Consider the following 13,746-nt stretch of genomic DNA (forward strand, 5'->3'; position numbering starts at 1 on the left):
AGCGCGGCACTCGGTGCCGTGCTATGAGCTTGTAGATCTGCTATTTTTCAACAGCTAAAGCATAACATAATGCTTAAAACAAAGGGTTCCCGCCTAAAATGGGTTAAGATTAAATAGTTTCATTTGTACAGAACATCTAACCAAACCCATACTACATTGCAACCCTATGTCAAATAGTGGAGAAAAAAAAGCATAATTTGATAGATCTTCAGGCCGGCCTGACGCCCACATAGGCACCCACGAGCCAATTTGAATATAGGATTCATTCTCCATTAAGTTTTTCACTTTGGAGTGCTTGACTTGCTTATTCTGCAATATGGCCACACTGGCGCTTGCAACGGCACAATGCATCATGGGAAAATTGCAGTAACACAGAAAGACCATAACAGACAGCAGGGCATTTTCAGCATCACCATAAAACCAAATCGTTTCCATGGACTCATAGACTAACCATCGACAAAAAAGTGATTCTGTTCCTTTAACCCATTGATACCTGAGGCTGAATCTGGGAACGCCTTCTAGGGCCTGACCTAAGGTTTCTGAAAACCTTCAAATTTTGATTCATTATTTTTTTAAATAGTTATGTTTTTTCAAAAATAGCAGACCTACAAGTTCATAGCGCGCCACTCGGTGGCGCGCTATGAGCTTGTAGATCTGCTATTTTTCAATAGCTAAATTATAACAATAGCTGATGAGACACAGAGAGAGCGCCGGCATCAAGGGTAGAACAACGTATAGGTTGCACCAGGCATCAATGGGCTAACAAGGCAAAAACATAGCTGCTTTATTCTGTACTAGACCCAGTGACCCAGGGCTTTAGAGCAGCGCCATCGCCTGCCCACTATACCCACCGTCACTCTGTTATCACACGTCCAGCTGGTGTACAAAACAAACATGACCACAGGAGTCCAGAAGCTGACTGTCTTCAGCAGAGGGCTCTACACAGAGAATAGCATTGAAGCCCGGCCCGTTCGTTTACCACAGTTTTACTGTATGATCTGCACCTCCCATTGTCTCTCTGCAGCGCTCACACCACCAGAATGTTCCCGGGGTGCGTTCTTTGAACACGCACGCACCTTTCAATAGATTGTATCGTTATTATATATGGGCCTTTTGTGAGCTTGTTGTACTCTCTGTGCCTCTTGTTTGTATGGGTGAGCACTGCCCGTTGCTGCATATATACCCACAGGGCGTAACACACAGTCTGTGAACAAGAACACAGAGCCAAAAGGAAGAGATGAGAATTAAGATGAGGAGCAAAACACAAAATCAACGCTTGTTCGACACAGGTGTCATGACCTGGCTCTAGGCCATAACAAAAAGGAGGAAGACACAGCTTTTAAAAGTGCACAAGTAATATTTATTTACAATATAAACAACTTAACTGTTTAGGTGCCACCCACGAGATCACGAGATGAATCTAACCATGTACTGGGTGCCACCACCGAGAAACCGAGATTTTTTTAATCCATATTTTGAAAATTCCTCTAATCTGGTGTGCAGGTGATGACATGCACATGACATGCACAATAGAATGACATTTTCTTTATTTTATTTATAATGGGGACAGTGGCACCCAGGACCAAAACTGGTGTCCACCCCCTGGCACTTCATGTGGGGTGTGTTAATCAGTGAAATCAGTAGTGTAGGTGAGACTGGTGAGTGGATGTGTGGTAAATGTAGTGTGGGGTGTTGAATGGTGCAAACCAAAGGACAAACTAAAGCTAAAGTGTTGCTGCCAACAGGAAGAGAGAGAGAGGGTGAGTGTGGCCAACACCCAGTCCTTATAGAGCACACTGGGAATACTGGCCAGGTGCTCCCAATGTACTGATTGACACCCCAATTTCCCAACCTGCAGGCCTTGTGGAGACAGATAGAGTAGGCAGCACAGACCCTGCAGGCCAAGCTACAGGGGGCTGTGACCAACGGGCCAGTGAGGCACGCCAACGTTGAAGCACTGGGCCCTAGTGGTAAGAGGAGGGACTACAGGCGGACCCATGGATTCATGACCGGGAAACCCTGTGCAGCTGGGATTTAACATTGAGTGCTCGGTTGCACTTCCGCATTTGCCAACCAAAATTTGGTAGTAGACGTTTTGAGACGGTCCTTCCGGGTGCTTCAAAACGCCACTGAGCAACTTCCACTGACATGAATAGTGGAGGGGGCGGAGCTTCGCGCCAGATCAGTCTCCATCCTTTTATATACTCTATGGCTGTGACACAGGGAAAAAATATCTGCTAAGTGTCCCTTTGGCAGTCTATAAACGCAAGAATCAGGACGTACCCAAATAATGGGGAAAGCATGTCAAATTTGCTTTCTCCTCGTTTGAAGAGAATTAGGCTACACGGAAAAAAAATTCTACACTACAAAGGTAGAGGAAAATTAAGTTTCTATTTAAACTTTTCACAGCTTGAGCTGAAATGAGCAGAGATTTCAAAGCCCTGACACGCTAATCCCATCTCTCTGCCATAATATCGAAGGTTTAAAGAATTTATAAAAGATTTGATCTCCTTCGGATGAGTTGCGTACGTTTGGCACGTTGCTGAAGATGCAGAGAGAATTGTTTTGACGAACTAGGCCTCACACAGTTCACTAAGTTTAGTTTACAGTTAATTACAGTATGTACGCAACACCATATACGATAATAGCAACAAATTAGGCTACGTATGTCAAAATAGTTGATAATAAATGCATTCAATAACATCAACTCACATAAGTTTTAAGGCAATACATTTTCACATCTTCAGTCAGCCTGTAATATACCGTATGTTCCATATTCTCTCCTCTGGTGGTGTTTTGATCTGCTGGATCACAGAGAACATGAGAGAGGGAAGAGGATGGCTGGCATCTTTGAAGATGACGGGTAATGGAAGACCTTTCATTCCCTAGCTCTCTGGATTGCTCCTTTGCATTCAATAATCCTTGTTTCAACTTTGTCTTGTAGTTGTGTTTGAATCGAAGTCCACATAGGCAGGACGTTAAGACTTCAGATATGACATCATACTGCTGCTTGCCAGTGATATGGATAACAAAGGTACTTGTGCTCTCATATGAATCCCTTCATGCTGCACAGGAGCAACAGAGGTAGAAACCTACTATTTGAGTAAACTATAAAGCATCCGGCACAGTCGGTAGTGCTGTCGCCTCACAGCTAGAAGGTCCTGGGTTCGATTCCCGCTCGGGAGGCTGTGGGCGCTGGGGGTGTGTTCTCTCCTCCGTGTCATCAGTGCCCATACCTGAGGCGGGGTTGGCGAAAGGGCCTTTCTGTGTGGAGTTTGCATGTTCTCCCCGTGTCCCCTAGGGTAGGTAGTAGGTACCCTCACAAAAAACATCCTGGTCTCTAAACTGCCTCCCCCTGGCCAGCTGGGGCGCCTGATGGAGGGGAAAGGAACTGGTTGGTATAACGTGTTCCTTCCACGCGCTACGTCCAACCAGGGAAACTCCCCCCTGTCAGGTGTAAAGGAGAAACTTGGACACTCAGGCATAAAGGAAGCATCAGTTCAAGTCCGTTGCTCTCCCCAGGTTGGCGGAGGGTGTGTAGAGCCCAGGAACACATTAGAAAAGAGAGTTGCGCCAGAAGGCAAAGCTCTGTCTACCGAGCAATCTTCGTTCCTACTCTCACCTATGGTCATGAAGTGTGGGTCATGACCGAAAGAATAAGGTCGCGAATACAAGCGGCCGAAATGAGTTTTCTTCGACGGGTGGCTGGCATCTCCCTTAGAGATAGGGTGAGAAGTTCAGTCACACGAGAGAGACTCGGAGTAGAGTCGCTGCTCCTTCGCCTGGAAAGGAGCTAGGTGGTTCGGGCATCTGGTTAGAATGCCTCTCGGGCGTCTCCCTAGGGAGGTCCTCGACACTGAGGAGACCCCGGGGCAGACCAAGGCGCAGTTGGAGGAAACACATCGACTCCCTGGCCTTGGAACGTCTCGGAATCCCCCAGGAGGAAGTCACTAATGGAGTCTGGAGAGGGAAGTCTGGAGCACTCTGGTGGAGCCGTTGCCCCCGCGACCCGACTACGGATAAGCGGTTGAAGATGGATGGATGGATGGAGGTGGGAGATGGATTATACTGTATGTGTCTGGTCTGACCGGGAAGTCCTGAATATTTCTGGGTCCAGTGACAAAATGTAGGTGGTTGAGCAAATTGTCTTTGACAAACAGGATCTGAGTTCAATATACGGCACTATTTTTTGAGGGGCGCTATAGCCCGCCCCTCCTATATTCAGCTATTAGTGTAGATTTCCGTCCAACACAAACATTAAATTCCCATTGACAGTGCATGGAGAATTTTACGTCATAGTGTCTGAGCAAATCGGCTTAGTGTCTGTCTACTTTTGTCTTACACTGAAAGGAGAAATTAGGTCAAATGTCCGCCAAATATGACGTAAATTTGTGGCAACAGGCATTCTGATTATAACTCTTCCTACTTCCATCTAGGCCGCTTCCCTACTTCCTTCATCGATGATACTAAATTACTAATCAGTGCACAGTGATTAGTAATTTAATCAGCATGGTTAAAAACAGCATGGTTGTTTTTCACCACCTGTGCGCAACCTAACACACACACAAACACAGACTCACATATTAATGTATATATGGTGATTTTGGGTGTGCCAGTACAGTACAGTGACAGTACAGTAGAGGGACCCCCCACACGGTAACTCTGTCATTTCTCAACCGTTTCGGACGTGGGGCGGCCCGGGGCGGTCCCCCCCGGGGACCCCCACACGGGTGTGATTTATTTAATTTTAAGGACCACCATAACTCTGAGAGTGTACAAATGGAACCAAATGGACCCCTAAGGGTGATATACCTTCATTAGTATCATTGGTAGCACCTGTGAATTAAGGAAGTAGGGGAGGGTCCCAAGTTCTTTGCCAAATGGCTGCTGCAGTGCATTATAGAGCCTGGCCCATAGAGGAATAGGTAACAGAGTATTGTTTTTCTCTTCTTTGTCCTGATCCATATCGACGTCTGTATGAATATGTCCGTGTCCTGTCCTGTCCATACTTTAGGAAACAATCCTACATTTCTTTATAGCCTTTCTGCTCAAAATACAAGGCACTGAGTGAATGTGTCTCAAAAACTATCTATGGAAATGAAGGCCAATTCTTTATGTACACTAGATAAACGGTTATATAGAGCCTTTACACAAAAGTGCTTCAAAATGGGCATTTCACACATACATTCACACACCAACGCAGGAGGAAACCATGCAAGGTCTTTCTCAAGGACTCGTCGACACAAACCCAGAAGCGATAACCTTCTGATTCCCAAGCGACCGCTCTACCATAATTATGGCAACAAAGGATGAAAGACGAACAAAAAACTGCAGAAAACTATTGTGATCAGTTGGCCAAGGAAGGATATACTGGAATGTACATCTTACCTTTTCTGTGGGGAACGTATGTCGGATCTATATACATTCATGAACTCTTCTCCAAGAAAGGAAAGCGTGCCAATGGAAATGAACAACCGGGCAGAGTGAGAAGCGAGAAGCCGATTGCAGAGTTGCAAAGAATCCTAACCTCCACTACAAGCACCATGCCTAGCTCGCTTCTAGGCTAACAGGTGAAACTAATTGTCAATTAGTTTCACACTAATTGTGTGAAATGATCCCATACCTGGGCTTTCGGATGAGATGTGGATTTTAAATTGATTCAGATGTACTGAGCGATAACAAATAATCTTATATCAACGTCTCACTTAAAATAAAATTACACGTCTCACCTCTAAAAAAAGGTGAAACTAAACTATAAACTATATCCCCTGCTGCAGCCCTATACTGTGCTGCTAGTGTTGACTGAAAAACTTCCAGGGACAATCGAGAGAGCTCCGCTATATCCGGAAATTGCGGCGCCGGAAATTGGTCCATTGCAGTGAACGGAGCTGTCATCATTCTATCTTTACATCAATCTGGCCCCCCTGCTGTGCAGGGTGGCTATACGACTATATGATGAGAGACAGTCCCTAGCTGACCCAGATAAAAGTCAGACAAATGAACCAAATCTAAAACGATGAAAAACACAGAGAGAATTTAGATTACACAGAAGAAGAAGACGAAGAAGTTTTAGGATAATTCTACCCATAATATACCCTAGCCTACAGTATTTAACCCATTTAGACCTGAGATCAGATTCTAAAAATGTCTTCTACATCCCGACAGTTTTCTGAAAAAGCTATGTTTCTATGTCAGTCGTTCTTCGATTTTTCAAAAATAGCAGATCTACAAGCTCGTAGCGCGCCACTCGGTGGCGCGCTATGAGCTTGTAGATCTGCTATTTTTCAATAGCTAAAGCATAACATAATGCTAACACCAAAAGGGGTTCCCGCCCAACTGTAGGTTGTGAGAAAAACAGGGAAGAGGTATATAGAAAGAAAAACAAAACGCATGCCATGAACAGAAAACGGTGACGGCCGTACCCTCATTGAGACCACGTTACGAATGCAATCGACGGACGTTTCTGTATTCCGTCCGCGCTGCCATGAGCAGATCGAGGTTTAATGTGTTCAATGCCCTCTGTGAGCAATGAAGAATCATTAGCATTGTGAAAATCATTATGTGTCTAGACATGGGGGCAATCATGACTTCTAATGTAATTTTGTGCATGGCAAGGCGATCTCTCAGGCATCTTTTAGCATGTACCTGTACAATATTATGTACAGTACACAGAATGTAGAAACAATGGTAACAAATGTTATGTTTGTAAATAAAAAGGGCCATTATTAAAGCTGCTATAAGCAATAATATGTCAATTTTAATGACCTTTTTATTTTTTTGGTATTCAGCAATGGGTAGAACGCTCCCCCAAAAAATGTAGTCTCTGTGACACATCTAGGGGCCACAATCTGCATTCAAAGATGTTCCTAGAAGCTTTGTCATTGGTCGGGAAAAAAAAAAAAGTCGCAATGACAAATCAACCAATGACAAAGCTTCCAGGAAAATCTTTGAATGCAGATTGCGGCCCCTAGATGTGTCACAGAGACTAAATTATTTTTGGGAGCGTTCTACCCATTGCTGACTGTCTGAATACCAAAAAAATAAAAAAATAAAAAGGTCATTAACATTTTGACATATTAATGCTTATAGCAGCTTTAACCAGGACAATTGGGTAAAAACATGTTTCCTGAACTCCCCATTATTACATTTAGATCTTGCCATGTACAGGTAACTCCTGTGTATTGTTCAATAATAATAATAATAAAAGAAGGGCAGCTTTAAGGGTAAGATAAGATCAAATGGCCTTTATTTATCCATGGGGAAATTGGTTGACACATCAAAAAAGGGTCCACAGACACTCCTACCTTTTCTCTGCATGGGAGGGCTATCTATTATTATCAGTTATCTAATAATTATTATCCTAATAATTCCTTCAGGGGGGAAGGATAGACAGATGTTTTACCACTAGCCTAGGCCTACATTAACATTCTACACACTCAATTGGGATAAAACAGCATTTTTATGTTAATTTGTGACTGGCCCAAACACAAAGGTTCCATCTGTGCTGTGCTATCCTTTGTTATACACCCAATTCTGACAGGAAGCAGGTGAAATTGGCAACCAAAAGTATGATTAAAAACCTGTGTGTATAAACACTGGGCACAGTTCTGTTAAATTAGATTATACCGGGGCTCCAGGCTGTCTGGAGATCAGTATTGACTTTGGACTGTATTGTTTTGTGGGTTTTTTTTTTGCAATATGGCCTCTTGCAGCAGCCTGATGAGATAATGACTGCTCCATCCATCTGTCCCACCCAGACAGTGGCCTTGTGGTTAGAGTGTCTGCCCTGAAACTGGGAGGTCGGGGGTTCGATCCTTACCAAAGACTGTAAAAATGGGACCCAATGCCTCCCTGCTTGGCACTCAGCAATCAATGGGTTGGATTGGGGGGTCAAATCAACTAATGATTCCCGCTGCGGCTCACCGCTCCAAGAGATGGGTCAAATGCGGTCAAATTTCACTGTGGTAACGTGTGTGACTAATCGTACGACTTTGACCTTTCCCAGTTTAACCCATTTAGGCCTGACCTCAAAATTTAAAAAAATCTTCAAAAATAGCAGACCTACAAGCTCGTAGATGAGCTTGTAGGTCTGCTATTTTTCAATAGCTAAATTATAACATAATGTTTAAAACACCAAAATGGGTTAAGGAGACCTAGGGAAACCCCTATAGGCCTACTGTAATACTGCAACTGATGAAGAAATACATACGATTTTTCATCAGCATATGCTTCAACAATTCCTCCATCACATTCCCTTTTTAGTTATTTTGCCATTTTTTACTATTTTGAAAAACATTTTAAAGTAGTTCCGATCTAACAGCTCACAGCGTGAACCTAGATTTCAAACTTTTTTTGTTGTTATTGCTGCAAAAACAAGGACTTCTATTTCAGCATGCCAACGTTTCAAGAAGAGAAAGGCTATGATTTCCATAAGCTTGGAATCCCCCATCGATGATGTCATCGGTAGGCACTGAGGTTTCTGAACTGTCCATAGCCCACCTCTGAGAGCATAAATGCTCATAATATTGAGCATTAATGAGGAACGCAACACCGTCTCTCAACCTTTTTTCATATCCTCATATTATGAGGATATGAAAAAAGGTTGAGAGACGGTGTTGCGTTCCGAAAATAGCAGATCTACACGTTCACAATGCCCCGCATTGAGAGCTTCTAGACGGACTGTTCTCGGTGCACATCATCGTAGTATGAGACAAAATTGCCTTAATTGATATAGTATCAAGTGAAGATAGACAGGAAAGAGGGAGACATCGCAGCATGAACGGGACTCGAACACGCGACGCGCTGCCAGGCCAAAGCCTGTTATGTGGCACATGCCTGGACCGCTAGGCCAGCGGGCGCTGCAGATTGAAGAAAAGTCACCAACCAGGCTCTCTCTGTACTCCTTTATGTCTGTCAAATTGGACACATGCAGGGTTAAGCCAAATTCCAATGCCCAAAATCTCGGCCATCTCGCTCACTTATACACTCGCTCACTCCAGCATGGCGGTGTTACGATGAAATTGGTTACCTGCCGAAATATGTGACCATCTTGTGTGGACTACACACAACTTACATCATACTTACAACATACTTTAAATACGTTGCCTAAAATACAGCTAGATTGAACTCGTGCCAACAAACAAACCACAATGATTTACGTTCGGACACTGAGATTATGTGATTAGTCTACATGATTGTCACATATTTCAGCAGGTCACCAATTTCACAGTAAAACACCACCATGCTGGTGTGAGTGGTTTGTGAGTGAGGCCGAGATCTGGGGTATTGGAATTTGTCTATAGAGATGGAGGCAAGACGTGCTGCCTGGCTCAAAGGACCAGGTACAGGGGTTGGAGGCAAGGGGCTTGTGCGCAGACAGGGACATATATATAATATACAGTATATATATATATATATATATATATATATAGGCATCATTAAATAGACAGACGCACAAATACACAGAGGAACCATGTAGGCATGTAACAAGACTAATTTATGCATTTCAGGTTGTGTCCAAAAATACCCGTAGATGCAAAGGCTCTTTGTGCCGAAAACCACAAACGTGCACATCCGTGCCTATAGCGAGATGCGCACGTGCATGCGCATGCATGCGCACATGTGCAGACACTCGACACATCAGGAGAAACCTACTCCTTTTTGAGATGAACACTCGATAGAAGAGAGAGAGAGAGAAAAACACCGTTGGCTGACCTCATTAAAATGTCTTGATACGTAAAATAGCTCACTGACTCTCTGCTTTGGTTGGGAGAGACAAGCAGCTAGAGAGCGAGCGGGGGAGAGAGAGATACACACAGAGCAGGAGAGAGAGAGAGATACACACAGGCACTGTGTGAACGTGGGGGTATATATCCATGCCCTGCATGAGAGAGGAATGTTGTTTTTGTGTCAAAGAGAATCATCATACGGGTAGAGTCGTAGACTATCTATGCTGTCTTTCGCTATGCTATATAAAGAAAGGCACGTGTCTCTTTGTAGACATGTGTGTGTGTGTATGACTGCTGTTTGTGTAAATGGTAAACAGTGTGCATTTCTAGTACGGCACCTTTAAGCTTTGTGCAGCGCAGTGTTGGTTTCGTCGACTAAAACTAAGACGAAAAATGTTCGTCGACTATACCTTTTTCCACTGATGAAAACTAAATGGAAACTAAATAAAAACTTTAAGCTATGATGACTAAAACTAAGACTATACTGACAATTTCGTCAACAAATAAAAACTGTTAAAATGTTAGGAAGGGACTAGTGGACAAGAGATCCAGTATAAGTCATTTTACAATTAGTTGCATGCTGAAAATAGACGATCTACAAGCTCACAACAAGCTCACAAGTTGTGAGCTTGTAGATCGTCTATTTTCAGCAAGTGAAAAAAACACTCATTACGACGGCATCAAGGCCCACCAAAATACATTTTGTTCGACTAAATCAACTGTAGATTTAGTCGACTAAAATCTTAGGATATTTAGTCGACTAAAACTAGACTAACACTAAAACAGTCCAGGTGACTAAAATGTGACTAAAACTAAATTAAAACTATTCAAGAGACTATGACTAAAACTAAAATAAAAGGGGCAGCGTGCTTTAATGTGCATGGCATTCACACAAAAACATAGGGATGGGTAATTAATCGTCATCACATCGGTATCGGCCGATATTGGCCTTAAAATGCAATGTTGTTATCGAAACGACATCAAAATAATATATCGGTTTTAGCAGATATTTTATATTTTAATAATTATGTTGGAAAATGTATACAAAAAGCCTGAAAAAAGCCTTTTGTGATGATGAAGGCTGCAAAAACAAGTTGGAACATATACATTCAAGCTGTTTATGTTGGGATATGGGCCAACATTTCAATTACAGTGCATCCCTAGTTCTATAGTTTTCCCTAAAGCGCCCCTTCAAAAAGAGAGATAAAATAAGAACAAGAAGTGATGTGCATAGACCAATCATGGTTCTCAAACGGTTTTCATTTCAAGAGCGTCAAGGTCAAGGTCAAGGTAAACCTTATTGTCCACAAGGGAAATTTGTCTTGGGCTTTCACCCCAGCTACAGCCACACATAAAACATCAATGACAAACAAAAATACATTACAGAGGAAGACACATTACACAATTGCACACATGATGTGGATAATCTAGCCTCACACAGTTACTGCTGTTTCAGAGCCTCGTTCTAGTTGATGCTGGTACAAACGATTTTTTAAATCTGATGTACTTCCACTTTGGTTCTTTGTATCTTCTCTCAGAGGGCAGAAGTACAAACTCGCCATTTAAAACATGGGTAACATCACTGACGATGTTTTGAGCCTGTTTTAATGTAGCCTGCTCATCAATAGACTGCTGAGAGGGGAGTTGTCTTACCCCTATGATCTTCCCTGCAGTCTGCACCAATCTGAACAATTTGGACCTCAGTTGCACTGAGAGATTACCGTCCATAACTCCGAGTCAACAAACGAAACCAAAATGGACCCGTTCCATTTTGCACACTCTCAGAGTTACAGAGATCTGTAAAAGGGTCCATTTGGAACCCCGAAATCCCAAGGGTGATCCCCTGGACCACCACTTTGAGAGCGGACTTTCGATCCAAGCTCGACATATTCCCAAATGTCAGGCTTCTAAAGAAAAGAACAGACCTCGGGACATGTTCAATTTAATGTGCACGACGACTACATGTGCAGCACACCATGAACACATCAAAAGAGTTGATCCTTTTTACTCCTTGTGACCTTGGCGGAGATACATGATAAAACTAAAGGAGAAAGGAAGGAGAGTCGCGAGGAAGAATGGAGGGTAATAATAGGGCAAGGAGGAGAGAAAGACGGGCGATGGGGGAGTGGGAGAGACGGAAGAGGAGGAATGCCAGAAGGTGGAGTATAGGGTGATGGATGACTCGCTCTGCACGGAGGATAAGCGGAAGACTAATGATATTATTCCAACCTACCGTACATCATTATGGTGGGCAACTACAGTACTGGTTCTCAACATGGGGGTCCAGGGACCCCCAGGGGTCCTTCAGGGGGTTCCGCAGGACACCCCAGCCAAATGATGGGAGAGTTAAGGCTCATACATAGTCTGGATTTTCGGTGGTGGGGTGACCACCGAACTACAACATGACGTCACGAGCCGCGGTGAAGAGCAAACCACCGCCACCGCTCCAGCCCTTCTCTCTGTTTTTACTCACCACCGCTCAACGTTATTTCAGCTCCGGTGGTCAGCTCACCACCGGAGCTGTGGTCACCTCACCACCGAAAATCCAGACTATGAATGAGCCTTTAAGAATCAAATGGGCCCTTATTATGGCCGGTCTGTAACTCATGGAACCAAAAATGGCACTCTTAGTTTAGTTTGGGGTCCCAGGGACAAAAGTAAAATGGGGAGGTCAGTGCATGCGTAATGCACACCAAGGCCATCAAAAGGTGAGACTCCCTACGCTCCATAAAACAATTGCCATAAAAGAGCACCTGTCTGCCATTTACAACAAGACCTAGACAAGCCTAAAGATTAAGAAATTACCGCCTACTGTTTTTCTGTAAATATACCTCCCTATCCTAGCATTGATTTCTGGTATAGTATTGTCTTGATGCAGCTAATGCTGCCTCCTCCTGGTCACAACTTCCTTGAAAAGCATGGAAGCGCCGAATAAATAAGCGATTTAAACGCTCGTTTCAACCCGTTGGGATATATCCTTGTCTGCTAATAAACAAAAATCACACCCGTGTGAAGTGAGGGGCGCTCTTGTCGTCGTACATCATCCAATGAAAAAAATGTATATACTTCTTCATGATTTGTCAACTTATGTTACCAAAGGTCGCCAAGGGCACTTGGCAACCTTTACGCAATGGTTCCCAAGGTGGGTCCTTGAGGGAGTTCCAGGGGGTCCCCTACACCTAAATGATAGTTTGGAACCAAATGGACCATATGAGAGTGTACAAATGGAACCAAATGAACCCGTACACTCTCAAGAGTTAGATTAACAATTACATTTTACAATATAAATTGGGAGTCCCAGAGATAGAAATGCCATTAATGGGGGTCCTCAGTCTAATGCATGTCAAACTGGGGGTCCTTGAAATTTAACAGGCTTCTCTTATGGGGGTCCCCGACATATCTTTTCAAATGGGCCTGGGGGACCGCAGGCTCATTAGTGTCGATTTGGGGGTCCTTGACATGAAAAAGTTTGGGACCAACCACTGCGCACGCACGCACGCACGCACGCACGCACGCACGCACGCACGCACGCACGCACGCGCACACACACACACACACACACACACACACACACACACACACGACCATTAAGGTTCATTCGAACAGTAGCAGTGTGGTATATTGGGGGGGGGGGGGGGGGGGGGGTCAGTCCACAACACAACGACCATTGTAATACCGACTTGTGCCAAACGGGGGTGAGTGACACTTCTGGGAGTAGCTTGTAGCACCCAAAAGGCACTATAGCAAAATCTGGACTAGTTATTAGGTTCGACTGCTGGAGCTGTGGGGAGTGCTTAACCCTGTAAGACCCACCGTTGCAATAATAGAAACATATTTTAATTAAATAAAAAAATGTTCTGTTCTTTTTTCACCTAAACATCATTGATGTTCATTGCAATGCCATTGGTCATGATATTTGCATATAAATAACCCCCAGAGGCTGAAATTCACAAAGATTTTAAATCTGTGGACACTGTGCAATTTTGAACCTATGACCCTGATAAAAGTAAAATAACTG

General features: G+C 43.7%; 1 long non-coding RNA gene across 1 annotated transcript in view; it reads right to left on the reverse strand.

The window, feature by feature from the left end:
- The window catches only part of LOC306916986, a 51,414-nt gene that overhangs the window by 34,450 nt on the left and 3,218 nt on the right, over window positions 1-13,746 (reverse strand). The gene's annotated exons all lie outside the window — the stretch shown is intronic.

The sequence above is a fragment of the Electrona antarctica genome, assembly GCF_951216825.1.
Source record: "Electrona antarctica genome assembly, chromosome: 24".
NCBI classification, from domain to species: domain Eukaryota; kingdom Metazoa; phylum Chordata; class Actinopteri; order Myctophiformes; family Myctophidae; genus Electrona; species Electrona antarctica.